Genomic DNA, 17,373 nt, shown 5'->3' with positions numbered 1-17,373 from the left:
CAAAACTCCTTCTTCCCAACTACATTACACTTAACTGACGTTTTTTATCCAAAGTGAAGTACAGTTATTATTCACAGGGTATTGGTTACAGTCCCTGGAGCAGTGTGGGGATAGGTGCCTAGCTCCAGGCCACTGCAGCCATGGCTGGAGGTGTAAGCAGATGTAAGGGTGGGATTCAAACTTGCAACCTTCCTCCATGACCATTAGGTCAAGGCAGCCTCCAACTAGAGCAAGTAGACGTCAGTACACCTTACATGGTGCCCGTGGAAGTACAGTGGCACGATGATAATACACAGCTCCACTGCCATTGAGGGGGCATGACTCTATTTCATTTTGTAATACTAAGGGGGCGTTCCCAGGCTTATGATGAGGTCAATGGGGCGTTCAAAAAAGGTTGATAACCACTGATCTAAACCAGTGGTTCCCAACCTTTTTCTTAAGGGACCCATGTTTTTACTATTGTAAGCTTTGGTGACCCAACCACGCGAGCGCCCACACGAGACGAGTCACAAGATTTTCTGCGAAAACTAATTTTAGTTATTTTATTCCTCAATTCGTCTTTGGTCAAATATAGAATAAATGTTTAATGTAGCACTTACAATTTGTTGGTTCTATGCATTTATTAGTTAAGTGCTTTGTCTTTTATTCAACATGGGCTATATATATTTAAAATGAAACCCCTTAAAATCAAGAGGGCTCCGCGACCCCCTGTGGATCTTTGGCGACCCATATGGTGGGTCCCGACCCATAGGTTGGGAACCACTGATCTAAACCATGTTGCTTTTGAGCATTCTGTAAAAGAAAAATTCCACATTCTATTTCTATGGTAGCAGAGCATTCTCCAGAACTTTATAACCATTCTCCCAGCATTCCTTCCAGTGTGTGTGTGTGTGTGTGTGTGTGTGTGTGTGTGTGTGTGTGTGTGTGTGTGTACGCGCGCGCGTTCTGGTACACCCAAAAGGTTAATCTGTGCCTCTGCCTGGCAACAGGATTGTTAAAGGTGGGGTTGCAGGTTAACCATTTTAAGAAAATGTACTATTATGACATCACGTTGGGGGTTCCGCAGGCTCATAGGAGTCTATGTAGAACCTTAGAATCCTGGGGGAGTTCACCCAACGTGATGTCATACCTGCAACCCCATCAATGGTAAATCAGCATGGCAGCACAAACAAACCTCCGCTGGACCTCACTGCAGAGACACCGTCACAGAGCCAAGACAGAGAGAGATACAGTCACAGCCACGGATAGAGATACAGACACTGATAGAGACACAGACAGACAGCCCCAAACAGAGACACAGATCCACAGAGACACAGTCAGCCACAGACAGACAGAGGCAGAGACAGACGGAGAGGCACAGACACAGACGGAGAGAGGCACAGACACAGATGGACAGAGGCACAGACACAGACAGACAGACAGGCACAGCACAGACGGACAGAGGCACAGACACAGACACAGACGGACAGAGGCACAGACACAGACAGAGAGGCACAGACGGACAGAGGGACAGCACAAATGGAGAGAGGCACAGACACAGATGGACAGAGGCACAGACACAGACACACACACACACACAGTCACGTCCACATATAGTAGGGAAGAGTGGGTACGTCCTAGGGATGCACGATTATGGTAAAAATCATAATCACGATTATTTTGGTCAAAATCATAATCACGATTATTAATCATGATTATTGATTTTTGCAGATTTTTTTGAAAATTATAACAAGATGAAATATAACCAAGAATGAATTACATAGGGGATGAGCAAAATAAAATGAATTGTAATAATTATGTAAAGGCAATAGCATGAAACTTAAGCGGACAGATTTCTGGCCAGAAACACCAGCCTGTCAGTATGTTCTTGCTTCAACGACGCTCTCAAAAGTAGGTCACTATTACCACGATTAAATCACGATTAAATCATGAGTTCGATTTCACTATTTTATCACGATTTTGATTATTTTTCAATTAATTGTGCAGCCCTAGTACGTACTGTAGGTAAGTTAGCTAGTGCCTTAGCCCGTTAGGACATGGCCGCTGTTATAAACTTGCAGTTACCAGAATTACTAAAGGTCCAGTGTAATGCCGTAGTAGTGTTATGCTATTGCAGGGTTCCACTGGCATAATGATGTGCATTATGCGACTACTCAGCTAGATATCGCTAAGGTAAGGCTAGCCTAAGCAAGATAGCGCCAAGGGAAGGCTAGGCTAAGCAAGATAGCGCCAAGGGAAGGCTAGGCTAAGCAAGATTGCGGCAAGGGAAAGCTAGCCTGAGCAGGGGTAGCGCCAAGGGAAGGCTAGGCTAAGCAAGATTGCGGCAAGAGAAGGCTAGGCTAAGCAAGATTGCAGCAAGGGAAGGCGAGGTCAAGCTACATTGCAGCAAGGGAAGGCTAGGCTAATCCAGCCATAGACAGCTCCAAGTATCCCATGCTGGGGCATGATGGCATTTGGCATGCGACATCCGCCTCCGAGTAGTGCGAAGGGCAAAGAGGCAGACTGATCACTGATTACTGGTGCCTAAATATGGCTGTGGCAAAGCACAGCGCGGTAGGGCGCAGCATGAGGGGCAGGAATACAAGCATGGGAATGCACGGCTACTTGCTTGATGTCACTGGAGGAAGAGCAGGAGGAGGAGGAGGAGGAAGAAGGGGTGGAGGAAGATGGGGAGGAGGACAAGGAAGAAGAGAAAGATGAGGAGGATGTGGAGGAGGAGCAGGGGGGGGGAGGAAGAGGTTGTAGGGTGGAGGAGGAGGAGGTGTGTAGGCTGAGGAGGGAGGGAATGGAGGAGGGGAGTAGTAGGCTGTCTGGTATCAGGTGTCTGAGCAGAACACAACACACTAACAGCACACAACAGCAACACACACCACAAACTAGGACTGCACGATAATGGAAAAAATCATAATCACGATTATTTTGGTCAAAATCGTAATCACGATTATTATTTTTTTGCAGATTTTTTTGAAAATGGTAACAAAATGAAATATAACCAAAAATTAATTATATACGGGATGAGCAAAATAAAATGAATTGTAATAATTGAAATAATAAATGAAACTTGGTGGACAGATTTCTGGCCAGAAACACCAGCCTGTCAGTACGTTCTAGCTTCAAAGACGCTCTGGAAGGTAGATCACTATTGCCATGATTAAATCCCGATTGAAATCACGATTTTGATATCACGATTTTATCACGATTTTCGATTATTTTCGATTAATTGTGCAGCCCTACAACAAACCCCAATCAACCAGAGCAATGCAATGCAACACAAAGCATCAGAAGACAGGCCAATGCCAGAGAATGTAGAGAGAGAGGTTCCATTGGCCCATTGTTTCCGGGTTCTACAATTGCAAGGGGGAGGGGGGGAAATCCCCCTTTAGGCAGACCTAGGCAGACCTAAGGACTGTTCTATTCAATGCTAGGAGCATTATGACACGCCCCTTTAGGCAGACCGGAACCTGTTCATGTTAGGTGCCCATAGAAACCTATTACATTGGCATATCTCTATATACTTAAAGAATCTCTGACAATGCACACAACAGAGCTACCAGCTTGAACACAACCGATCTACCAGCCGGAGTTGTGTCAAGGGGAGCACTCTAACTTAACTTTTCAATGGAAGAGCTCCATGTTACTGTGTTATTTATTACACAGCAATCAACCTCCATTTACGTAGTAATCACTTAGATAAGATTACAGTCCAGCCAGCCAACAATGTCTTCATCCATCACACTTCAAGCTTCACACACATACAAACAAGCTTAGTACAAACCGACAACGCAACACAAAAACACAACATAGCGCAACCGAACACAGTACAGGGACATAACCTCCTGGCCAGTGGCCACAAGAGCACAAAAACACCCAGCTTGTCCCCAAATGAGATGTCACGTCACAACCATCTACACCGTCAAATTTGCAATATTAATTCAACACTGTTCGGGGCATACATATGGTCCCACTCGATTTAGTGTTAAATCCAAACTCTTTGAGTGTTGAGCTAGCACTTTACTTAAAGGGACACTGTGTGAGATTTTTAGTTGTTTATTTCCAGAATCCATGCTGCCCATTCACTAATGTTACCTTTTTCATGAATACTTACCACCACCATCAAATTCTAAGTATTCATTATGACTGGAAAATTGTACTTTTCATACATGAAAAGGGGGATCTTCTCCATGGTAAAATAGCATCTTTTTTGGACGTCATTTATAGTCAATGACTAGCAAAGCGATCCCAATATGAAGCAGTATTAGTGATTTTTTTGTAATCGCGTTACTGGTCTGTCTGGCACACTTGAAATGAAACAGACTGTATGTGGCCCCTGAACTGTGTTGCCAGATTGGGCGGGTGCTACTTGGGCTACTTGGGATGGCCGCCTGCGGGTAAAAACGGGAAAATTTGGCCATTTGGCTTTTTTTTTTTAAGCAGTTTTGTGCCCATAGAAACCAATGCAATTTATTGAAATTGGGCGGAATTAAGCGCATTTTGGCGTTTTCTGAGAACCTTTTGGGCAGATTTTGATCAGACAAATCTGGCAACACTGCCCCTGAACTAGAATGAGTTTGACACCCCTGGTCTACACCAAGGGGCTCTCCACTTATTCTAACTTGGGGCATACTTGACATTTTCACAAAAGTTCTGGGCCCACCTCTGACCCGATACAAAATACAACTCAAATAAATAGTCAACAGCCACACACACACACACACACACACATAGTATTATTTTGATTTTTATAAAATGATTACAAGGCCCACTTGGAATACTTTCAAGCCCCATCAGTGGGCCAACAGTTTGACAATCACTGGTCTACACTACTGGGACCCACCATTTTCCACTCTCATTCGGTCGCGACCCAATTTTTTTAGCGTTCAAGTCAATTCAATGCAATTCTCAAAATGTAACCAAGACTCGAATGACTGGTTGCACGCTATCTATCTCGCATAAAAATTCTAATTGTATCTTTGACGACAGATGACACTGAGTTCACTATCCTATCAAAATAAAAGTTGTAAATTGTTGCAGGAAAAGTTGGATTTTTTTTTTTTAGAATTACATTTTTTTTTACAGCAAGGCTCCGTGACCCACCCATGACCCCTCTGCCCCCACCAGTTGAGAAACACTGCCCTATACTATAAGTGCACAGGACAGTGTCGTGTGTTTAGACAGAGGGTAGGGATAATGTGGACCAACAGAACCGAGTTACCTGTAACACGCATGCTCGCACACACACACACACTATGTCACACACACACACACACACTATGTCACACACACACACACACACACACACACACACACACACACACACACACACACACACACACACACACACACACAAAAGCCAAGTTTCTGATCAAAGGCCAAAGAGGAAATGAAACTAGCAGCTGTTTGGATATCTTTTCTTTTCTTCTTTTCTGAAATCATGCCATCGTTTTCTTTTTTTCTCTACTTTTGGCTGGCTGACAGAGCCTGTTTTCCAAGCCATTGAGCCTCTGACAGACATACACTGACAGACACACCCACACACACACACACACACACACATTTCCTTTTCAAAGTTCATCTCCATTCATGTCCTCTATCGCTGTTTCTTTGGCTAGCTGTTGGATATGCTTCCTGATTGGCTGTCAATCATTTAGCACTAACCAATCACTTGTCAGTCATTTAGTTCTGGAACCATTTGACTGCACGCTGCTGTCTGGGTCGTGAGCTAGCCGCCTGTTTAGCAAAGCAATGGGGCACCTAAGTCACGCCCTCTACTTCCTGGTTCATGGGGCAGAGGGAGTCAAAAAAATGATTACTGGGCTTGAAAATGAGTGATTTTTGGATTTGTGGTGCATAGGTGGAGGTCCAAGGTTTGGATTGGTGTCAAAAAAGCACTCATTTTCAAGCCCAGTAATTATTTTTTGACTCCCCCTGCCCCATGAACCAGGAAGTAGAGGGCGTGACTTAGGTGCCCCATTGCATATCATGGACAGGGTTGCCAGATGAGGCTGATGATTTCCAGCTCAAAAAATGCTCAAAACCCACCTAGAAGCACAAAAACCCGCCCAATTCTATTGATTTCTATGGCAAAAATTGGGCGGGTTTTTCTGCTAAATGCCATTTTTACCCGCACACAGCCATCCTAAGCAGCCCAATTGGGCGGGAAACAGCCCAATCTGGCAACACTGACCATGGAGACGATCCACATCAAGCAGAAGACTGTCATAAGATGTGGTGTGTGTGTCTGTGCGTGAGTGTGCATGTGTGTGAGTGTGTGTGCGTACCTGTGTGTGTGTTTGCCTGTACGTCACCCACAAGATGTCATTACAAAAGTAAGCTTGCATATCCCTAGATGAATATAAATGCCATTCATTTCAGTGCATATTTGTAAAGCTCTATAAACACATACACAAACAATGATAATGCCTTCATAACTAATGCTTGGAATGACTACGCTACTCTGGAGTCAATGGAGTCTATTCATTACAAAGTCAACCACGCTTGATGATCCAATATTTCGTCATACTACAGCATACAGCAATCATCACTCTAAACGTCATAGTACACTTCATTGACTGTGTGTGTGTGTGTGTGTGTGTGTGTGTGTGTGTGTGTGTGTGTGTGTGTGTGCTCTCCACACAGGTGCCCTTTCCCTTTCTGTGCTGCTCACCTGGCTAAGGTTAGTGGATCCAAGACAGCTGTGCTTTGTGTGAGTGTGTGTGTGTGTGTGTGTGTGTGTGAGAGAGAGAGAGCGAGAGAGAGAGAATATGTATGTATGCGTGTTTGTGTGTGTGTGTGTGTGTGTGTGCGTGTGTGTGTGTGTGTGTATGTGTGTGTGTGTGTGTGTTATGCCAAGCAGGTTATTACTGGCCCGCTGCAGTGTTTCCACAACAGCAGTAATTGCAGAGGGGGTCTATGGTGCCCTTTATGAACAGCAGCGGTGCTGTGTGGTGGCGTGCTACAGTGAGCTACAGAGCAGTGCAGAATAACAAGGTGCTATCATAAGGTGAGCTAAGGCATTGTTTCTCAACTGGTGGGTGGGTCGTGACCCAAAAGTGGGTCGCGGAGGGGTCATGGGTGGGTCGCTAAGCCATGGTGTAAAAAAAAACGTAATTCATTGATTCGCTAAATTAAAAAAAAAAATCATCCAATTTTGATAGGCGATTGAACGTGTGTCATCTGTCGTCATAGATAAAATCAGAATGTTTATGCGAGATAGTAGCGTGCAACCAGTCATTCGAGTATCGCTAAAAAAATTGGGTCGCAACCGAATGAGAGTGGAAAATGGTGGGTCCCAAGACTGTTCCAGTTGATAAACACTGGGGTAAGGTGTAGTAAGATGAGATATGGTCAAGGATGCATTACGGTAGGGACCAGTGATGCGCGGGTCGACGAAAAAACAAGACGCAACCGACCGCTTTTTTTCCCTAGCCCGCCCGCTTGCCCTGACCTCAAGAAATATTTAAGAAAAAATGTTGACCCGACCCGTTCCCCAACCCGCTTTTAAAAAAAGAGTAGTCATGCGTCTTGTGATTCTAGCGTCATTGGCAACGCACAACAGACATTAGATCCATTAGACATCTATTAGACCAAGTGGAAATGAAAACAAACTGTGTAAGCAACACAGAAGCGCGCTGCGCGACTATAAAATGCGGCATCATTTCAAAGGTCCTGACCGACCGAAACCGACCCGAGCATCATTAAAAATATTATTTCATAACCCGTGCCTGCGGTCGACCGCGGTTAACGGCACGCGGCCGCTTACTTCGGGTCAGCCCGCGCATCATCAAATAGGAGGCGAAGCAAAGAGAGGCGAAATTCAACCGTCATCAGGTCGTCGCCCCAAGCCTCTATATTTCCATCCTCATCAGGATTGGGTTATCCATAAGGGCCATAACGGGGCACCACAAGACACAAACTTAAGTCATGATCCGTCCCTGGATATGGTGCACTGATGTGTGGTGCAATGGGCATGAACGGCCATCCGGGTACTTCGCTCGTAAATGTGCGTTACGCCCCTTTATGGGTGAAAACAAACCGAATGTCTCATCAACTTACATGCTACATCGGCTAACCCTAAATGAACACAGTCCATGCTTCAGCCACGGCTGTTTGGCTCTATTATTTGAACAGCCGGCAACACAACACGTTTTCGGCATGTTGCGCGCAAACAATGCTAGTCTACAGGTCCGTATCTTTTCTTTAGTAGCCCCTTAATGCGCGCCGTACCTCCAGTGGCACGCTGTAATAGTCATTGAAATGTAGCTATGATAGAGATATAACACACTATGACACAACACAGGCCCTTTAGTAATGCACCACGGCTTGGTCATTACCATACTGATAACAACAAATGTATAAAGCCGCATCTTAAGGGGTTAAACCCCAACATCACCAATTGACTTGCATGGGTTGTTTTCCACCACAAATGGGCACATTGAAAAGGTCACACCCTTCATGAGTATATGGTGAGATATGAGGTGCAGCATGAAGGTAGGGATGTAAATCACAGCCTTCATGACGATACGATACGGTATCGATTTCTTAAATCAGGGATTCGATTTTTTTTTTCGATACTTAAGAATTCCCCACGATACGATGCGATTCGGTTCGATTCGATTTTTTCCAATTACTTTTCCACTACTATTGTGTTATGGAGCTAGGGCATTGCACAGGGGCCAGCGATTCGATTCTTAAGAATGCCCCACGATACGATTAAATTGCCGTCCAATACCTCCGATACATCGATACTTTTCGTTACATCCCAGCATGAAGGGCTACAGTGCTTCTGTGTGGTAAGATGAGCTGAGGTGTAGCAACATGGGATACAGTAGTATGTGATGCAGCATGATGTGACACAGGGCTAAAGTGCAGTGAGTTGAGATGACCTGAGAGAGATACACAGGGGTGATAGTGAAAAAAAATCCTGAGCCTGAACTTTTTCCCCTGCTCTAACGACGACGACAAGATACTGCATAGTGACGTAACGTAGGCCTATTTTGACACATTATTCAAACATTTAATAGCCTGTGTATGACCATTATTCAAGCCTGATGGTAGAAGAAAACCCTGAACCTGTAACACTTTCTGAGATAAGAATAACCTAATGGCTAATTATTATCAACGTTTTTATTTTTGCAAACTCTGTCAAGCCTGAAATCAGGCATGGAGCCTGAATACTATCAGCCCATAAATCAGAGATTCTTAACCTTTTTTTTACGTCGAGGCCCATTTTTTCCAGTTCACAGTGTCCCGGGGCCCATATGTAGGCCTATATATTATTATATTACATTATATTAGGCTATATTATATTATATTATATTATATTATATTACAATATAAGGTGAGGTATGGAGCAGAGCTGTCTGTCTGGTGCAGCATGGTGAGATATGGCGCCGCATGATAGGCTGCTGTTGTGTGGTTGCCTGTGCTGTACTTTGCCATGCATTGTCATGCTGTGTTGTATTGTGTGTGCTGTGCTGTGCTGTGCTGTGCTGTGCAATGCTGTGTCATCCTGTGTGTGTGTGCTGTTCTGAGCTGTATTGTGTGTACTGTGCTTTACTGTGCTATACTTTGCCATGTTGTGTTGTGTTGTGTTGTGCTGTGCTGTACTTTGTCATGTCGTGTTGTGTTGTGTTGTGTTGTGTTGTGTTGTGTTGTGTTGTGTTGTGTTGTGTTGTGTTGTGCTGCTGTGCACTGACTTGTGGGCTACCTGGATACAATGTGACACTGTGCTGTGCTGTGCTGTGCTGTGCTGTGAGTTTTAGGCTAACAGTATATAGTACTGTGCTGTGCTGTGCTGTGCTGTGCTGTGCTGTGCTGTGCTGGGCGGTGCGGGGCTGGGCTGGGCTGGGCTGGGCTGGGCTGACTGGGGCTGGGCTGGGCTGGGCTGGGCTGGGCTGGGCTGGGCTGGGCTGGGCTGGGCTAGGCTGGGCTGGGCGGTGCGGTGCGGTGCGGGGCGGGGCGGGGCTGGGCTGGGCTGGGCTGGGCTGGGCTACGCCGGGCTGGGCTGGGCTGGTCTTTGCAGTGCGGTGCTGGGCTGGGCTGGGCTACGCTGGGCTGGGCAGTGCAGTGCGGTGCGGTGTTGGGCTGGGCTGGGCGGTGCTGGGCTGGGCTGGGCTGGGCTGGGCTGGGCTGGGCGGTGCGGTGCGGTGCTGTGCTGTGCTGTGCTGTGCGTTTTAGGCTAACAGTATATAGTACAGTTATGTGCTGTGCTGAATGGGTGCGTGTGTGTGCGTGCGTGCGTGCGTGCGTGTGTGTGTGTGTGTGTGTTAATAACGGGGTGCCACAGGAGCCTCTGTGTCTGCCCAGCTAAGTGCTCACTCACCCCAAGGTGGAGCCACCTCTGAGGCACATCATTACACACTTCAGGCTGTGTGTGTGTGTGTGTGTGTGTGTGTGTGTGTGTGTGTGTGTGTGTGTGTGTGTGTGTGTGTGTGTGTGTGTGTGACAGAAAGTCTTTCTTATTGTATACGCACATATGTGGCAAAATGTTTCTGTGTGTGTGTGTGTGTGTGTGTGTGTGTGTGTGTGTGTGTGTGTGTGTGTGTGTGTGTGTGTGTGTGTGTGTGTGTGTGTGTGTGTGTGTGTGTGTGTTGACCAGGGGACAAAGTCTGCCAGTATTCTTGTTTTCCCTACAGCAGTGCATATACATGTAGTCTATACATGTGTTTCCAATATAGCATACTGTAGATCATAAACAATAACATGTATTATGCATATTTTCTATGCTTCACCTACTTTTGAAAACAATGACTGTGCTGTTAAAACGAACTGCTACGGTAACATGTAAGAGCATTTGAGAGCTGTGCATTGAATGGTGGGTTTACGTCAAACGCCACACAAAATGGGTTAACCCAGTAAGGCACTAGCCTGATTATCATCGACTTTCAAATCTCTTCGAGACTTGGTCTGACCAAAAAGCATAACAATTAACATTTCCCAAACGGCATGGTTGACCCGCCTCCCTTGGTTTGCTGCTGGTTGTGAAAGTGAAAGAAAGTGAAAAGTGAAAGCCCATTGGGAAACTCCAACTCCCATTGTCATTGTGACACAGCACTCCACAGCACACAAGTGAACACTGCACACTGCACACAACGAAATTGCATTTATGCCTCACCCGTGCAAGGGGGCAGCCCTCAGTGGCGCCCCATGGGGAGCAGTGCGGTGGGACGGTACCATGCTCAGGGTACCTCAGTCATGGAGGAGGATGGGGGAGAGCACTGGTTGATTACTCCCCCCACCAACCTGGCGGGTCGGGAGTCGAACCGGCAACCTCTGGTATGCAAGTCTGACGCCCTAACCGCTCACCCATGACTGTTGTTTGCTTCCCGACAAAGTGGCTGGTGGAGTTCCTGATTTTTCCGGAGCTCAGAAACGATATTTGTAGTAGGGATGCACGATGTCAAAAATGTTGGCCGATACCGATTTCCGATATTGATATTGCGGTTTTGGCCGATAACCGATATTAACCGATACCGATGTTTTTCTTTTCTTTTTTTTTAAAGAGATGACAATGATGCTAACAAACATAATTTTTGAATGTCTTTATTTCCAAAAAAACATTTTTCTCCCTGTGATAAAATTAGATAAAAAATAGAGACAAACTAGAAGACAAACAATGAAAGTCACCATCAAGTCCAATCTTTTAGAACCGTAACATATTAAAAAAAACATCGGCGTTAACATCGGCCTAGTTTTACCCATCGGACCCAGGTGGAAAAAAACAAGGCCATGCATTTATTTTCATTGTATTTTGGTGGTAAAAGGTATCGGTATCGGTACTCGGTATCGGCAAGTACATACATTAGTGTACTCATACTTGTATCGGTTTTCAAAAAAATGTTATCGGTGCATCCCTAGATATTTGTATTGCTCCTGGCCTCACTAGAGGCAATGCTGAAGGTGTTGCCAGAGAGAGTAGAGAGAGAGAGGTTCCATTGGCCCATTGTTTCCGGGTTCTATTATTGCAAGGGGGAGGGGGGGAAATCCCCCTTTAGGCAGACCTAAGGACTGTTCTATTCAATGCTAGGAGTATTATGACACGCCCCTTTAGGCAGACCGGAACCTGGTCATGTTAGGTGCCCATAGCAACCTATTACATTGGCATATCTCTATATACTTGAAGAATCTCTGGTGTTGCGTCACTAGGAGGGTGCGGCCAGGTAGTGTTGCACTGATACCGATACCAGTATCGGTGGATCGGTAGATCGGCACTAAAATATCGGTATCGGCGAGTACCAACAAATAGGGCACCGATACCATTTACAGATGCTTGTATGACACTTAAACAGCCTTGAAATTAGTTATTTCATAGAGATATTTAAAAAGTATAAAAAGTTTCGCTGGATTCACTTTGTATTAGTCTTTTTCCTGTTTCACAAAGGTAGGCAGCAGCCTGGTATCGGTATCGGCCGATACTGCACAGCCAGGTATCGGTATCGGGGCCGGAAAATGGTATCGGTGCCACATTAGGCTAGTAAGGCACAGCCACTGTTATAAATTAATAGCTGTTGCCAGAATGGCAATGACCAAGTCGTGTCGTATTACTAAAGGCCCCAGTGCACTATCACAGTGGTGCAGTATTATGGTAGTAACATTTTTGTCAGTGACTATTACAGCGTTCCAATGGCACTGTGTGTTAAGCCACAATACCCCCATGTTTTCTGTGCCTTTGTGCACTGTTATAGTGGTGTAGTACTATGGTAGTAACATTTTTGTTTTTGTCAGTGACCATTACAGCTTTTCACAGGCACTGTGCCTTAAAGGGACACTGTGCAGGAAATGGTCAAAAAAGGTACTGCAACTATGCTGCTCATTGAAACTGGGCTGCCTATTGCCAAATTTGATCTTTACATGAAAGTTTACTGAGTAATAAACAAATATTTTCTAGTATGGTCAAAGTAGAGTCATTTTTGCAGCGAAAAATGGCTATTTTTGGACATTCAAAATGCCGGACCATGGAGAAGATCCCCATTTTCATGTATGAAAAGTGCAATTTTTCCAGTCATAACTAAAAATTTCACACAGTGTACCTTTAATGTTTATGTTTGTGCAGTATGCTAATGCCCATTGGGTATCTTTTCCGGGTTTCTGGTTTGTATGGTGCTTCTATTCACCTAAATGTGTGCTCCACATAGTGTACACTAACTTAACGCAACTATGTGTGGTAATAAGCATCTTGATATGTGTGCGTGTGTGTGTGTGCGTGTGCGTGTGTGTGTGAGAGAGAGAGAGAGAGAGAGAGAGAGAGAGAGAGAGAGAGAGAGAGAGAGAGAGAGAGAGAGAGAGAGAACCATGACTAAGCCGTGGGAAAATCCGTCTGATTTGTTGATAAAACACTGTTACAATATGTTGATTTGCCAGTGGCTCTTTTTTCCAGCAGCTCTTTTTGCTTGTTTGTTCTATTGTGTTTGTTTGAGGAGACCATGTTGGCAAGCACTGCCCCCATTAGGCCTACTGTATGGGACCCGCGCGTCAGATTTGCTGACACACTGAAGTTACGCACGCATGCACGCGCGCGCGCACACACGCACACGCACACGCACACACACACACACACACACACACACACACACACACACACACACACACACACACACACACACACACACACAACAATAGTAATGTGGACTATTCAGCTTTTCAAAAATCCACACACACGCAACGGTGGCCAATAAATGTGGTAGACTAGGCCTACATGGTTCCCCAGGGGATGTCAAAAGCTGACGAAAAGACTGGGCAGCAATACACATTTACTCTACTCTACAGTTTGTAAAGCATAGTATTACACGGCCTCAAGTACAGTTTAAGTCAGCTCATCTTCAGGTGGAACTGCACCCGTAGCATTGCCTACTGTAGCATAACCCACACATTGTTACTTTGTTGCTATTATGTTACGTGTGGAGCTCTAGTCTACGTCGTGTCGTGCCATGGTTTGGAGTCGGTGTGAACTCCTGGTCGTTGGCTCCCCTACCTTGAACTTTGGATCCCTCAAAGTGAGTGATTCCTTTGAAACATATCCGTGGCCAACTTGTGGACAGTGACCGTTTTCCACACAACGCCAATGTATAGCAATATCTTTCGCACTCCTCGCAGGTGCCGAACGTTATAGTCCTGCCGAAGGGGATAAACTTTGAATGGCCACCGCGAGCGAGAACGAGCCTTGAGATAACCTGTCGCCTCGGTGCGTCAGCTTGCTTCTGGTTTCTACAGGCAACGTCGCGGTGGGCGGGAACTATGGCTGTGGCTTCCCACAGAAAGTTGATGGCAGTTTAGAAAGAGGGAGGGGGACAGGACATTTTTTCAGCGTGCCTACCCGAAAACGGCCAAAACTGTTGGACTCGAACTTTTTTTTTAACTTGGCACAATTCTGCTGGTTGTGTGACGCCAGTGAAATGAATTCAGGGGAAACAACGAAACAGCTTCTTGTTACACATTGATCAAGTCGCCATCATTTTGTGAAACTTAGCGTTAATGATGTGAGCTGAATGAAGACACCCGGCACATTAGGCTACTGTTACAAACTTGGTCGCGTTCACAGCCGGTAGGTTGTAGGATGTTAATAATCTGTTGTAGGCCAACGCTTTAACGGCCACATCAAACACATTAGATGTGAATTGAACACCTTGCCTGCCCTTCGGCGGTGTATGCGGGACTCTAGTGGTCAGTGAAAAGAATGCAGAGGATGGGATGAGCAACAGGTGGAGGCTATGGCGTGCAGGTAGCCTCAACGGCTGCCCGTGACACGCCAAACTGGATTAGCGGTTTATGTCCTGGAAACGGCGTTCTATTGACTTCACGAACTAGCTCTTGGTTAGGTAAACACGTCTTTATCGTTATAAAGTAGGCTACGATTTTGACCCTATAGCCTATATGTGTGCACCTTGAACTTATGCAACCGTCTATCCTCGGACGATTTTGAATAAGAATACCATTTTACGCTTTAATTCCTTCCTGTGACGGAGGCCCTGGTGAACATGTAAAGGTCTGTATGGCCTAGGCTACTATGTGTCTGTCTGCCTGCAGGGCTGGAGTAGGCTAAAATAGATGGTGGAGAGCGCAGACTGAAAGGAGGGGGCCGCGGTCTCGGTCACGCTGGGCGCCACCAGAGCCATCTAATAACAGAGTTACGCCACTCCCATAGACCTCTATGGACCAATCTTTCCACAGCAATGGCGGCTCTCATGGAGCCTCACGGAGAGTTAACATGGAAATCCCCATTGACTTTAGTTCTATTAGAAGTTACTTAGTTCCAGGAGGTGGCGGTATAACACAGAACATGTGGTAAAGGTCATGTAATTTGTTTGTACTTAATCTTTGTTTGGTATGTGATGGTTCTGTGTTAGTTTCCAACGAACAGAAGTTTACTGTTAAGAAACATTTTAATCTACGCGAATCACATCACCAACCGACTTCCTGGTCCCCGGTTTGCGCAACTCTGTTATTAGATGGCTCTGGGCGCCACTTGAACACGGTTGCCACCGCCGGAGGAGGGTAGACGTGCGCGGAATCCCAACATTTCTGCCAAAGCCTCGCTTCACTTCAGCCTCGACCGCGGCACTCCACTGCCAAGAAGACAGGCGGAAAGGAAACAAGCAGGGCACAAAAGGGGAACATTGCGGTCTTTGTCCCTTCACAACAGCCGTTTTGTAAGCTGAAGAGCTTGTTTAGTGAAGAAGTCCTTTCTCCGCGGGAGATTGGCGGCCGGCTAAAAGAGCTGGCATTGATCACAGTCATAGACTAAACACAGTAGTTATGCACAAAAATAACACAGGCAGGGGTCACTGATTCACAGGGTACGTGGGGTAAGTAGGCTAGAAGTTTTTGAAATACATTGGTATTTTATTTTCCCTAGGCCTACTCACTTAACAGAATTAGATATGACTACAGCATATAAAGTCTGAAGAGACTAGAATAGAATAGAATAGAAATCATTAGAATAGAATAGAAAATCAATAAGGCCTTCAGGGGCATTTTCTGTCTCTTTTACACTGGGGAATCACAGTCACCACTAGATGGCGTGTATCCACCATGGTTGTGGGTGTCTCGTCAATCATTTTGCCACAGGGCCAAGGCTATACAAAACTGCCCCCCTTTGCAACTGCCCCCTCTCTGAAATAGGACATAGCTTATAAGGCCATAGTGCAAGCAACACATTATATGTAGCCTATAGGCTATACAATGAATGACATTTCATTGCAATGAATGGCTTTCCAGACACGTGTAAGGACAGTTAGGGCCTATAATATGTCATGGGGATCTAACCACTTCTCCATTGAATCAAAATAAAGACATTTGAGGACAATCATTTAAAGGGGTATGCCACTATTTTTAGGCTTAATAGCAGTTAAGATCGTTGGCTGGGGTTTATAAAGGTGGTAAAGTGTCTTATTTTTCATGTTAAGCGTTGTCTTGCTTTAAGACAAGTTAAAAGAGGGAGCATGTAGCTAAGCTAGTGAAAGTCAATGGATCACTGTAGCATGTAGCATGCTACATGGATGCATTGACTTTCACTAGCTTAGCAACATGCTCCCTATTTTAACTGTATTAAGCCCGAAAATGGCATACCCCTTTTAAAAAAATGATGGTTTTACAATTAATATGCAGTTTGGCATGTCGTCTTATTGAGAAACTTCTGAGCTTAGTGCCGTTGTCTGACTGCCACACATGCACGCACGCACACACACACACACACACACACACACACACTCAGGCCGTCCCATTCCCGGAGAAAATCTGTCGAAAGGGATTTGAGGAGGTCAATGGAGTTCTCTGTGGTCCTGTCACACACACACACACACACACACACACACACACACACACACACACACACCTTAGTCCTGCTGTGTGGTCCTGTTTCACCTCCATTGACAGTCCTTCCCCAGGATTACACCTCATCTCTCTCTCTCTCTCTCTCTCACACACACACACACACACACACACACATACGCACACACATACGCACACACAAACACACACTGACCTCTGTGAAAAACATCAATGGCACAGATTGTTAGTTGAGATTCAGGTGGAAAATAAATAAATAAAAACATTTCAACGACTATTTCAACATTCCGCTGGCGGGGCATCATGGGGCTACAAAGTAGAGGTACACAGTAAAAAGGGCAGTGTTAATTTTACACTTAGAGAGTTGATTGAATAGCTTCTACTAGTGGTGTGGATTGGCACTGCCCTCACGATCCGATTCGATCACGATTCTGGAGGTAGCGATTCGATTCGATTCTATGCGATCCGATCCGATTCAATTCTACAATGCATTGCAATGCCTTACATTTCTACTGAAAGCAAAGCAAATGTTTAATCAGTCATGATGAGGCAATACAAGTAGTCAGATACTGAGCAACAATTTATTGGCTG

General features: G+C 45.4%; 1 protein-coding gene across 1 annotated transcript in view; it reads right to left on the bottom strand.

Moving 5' to 3' along the window:
- si:dkey-172h23.2 (uncharacterized protein LOC393772 homolog) overlaps positions 1 to 14,189 on the bottom strand; it is a 69,656-nt gene extending 55,467 nt beyond the window's left edge. Inside the window, exon 1 of the mRNA XM_063189958.1 lies at positions 13,970 to 14,189. The gene's annotated coding sequence lies outside the window, so the exon portion shown is untranslated. The remainder of the gene's footprint in view (positions 1 to 13,969) is intronic.
- Between the last annotated feature and the right edge of the window lie 3,184 nt (positions 14,190 to 17,373).

This window comes from Engraulis encrasicolus, chromosome 23, assembly GCF_034702125.1.
Source record: "Engraulis encrasicolus isolate BLACKSEA-1 chromosome 23, IST_EnEncr_1.0, whole genome shotgun sequence".
Classification (NCBI taxonomy): domain Eukaryota; kingdom Metazoa; phylum Chordata; class Actinopteri; order Clupeiformes; family Engraulidae; genus Engraulis; species Engraulis encrasicolus.
The sequence above is the reverse complement of the archived record's forward strand: the minus strand, read 5'-3'. Positions and strand labels throughout refer to the sequence as shown.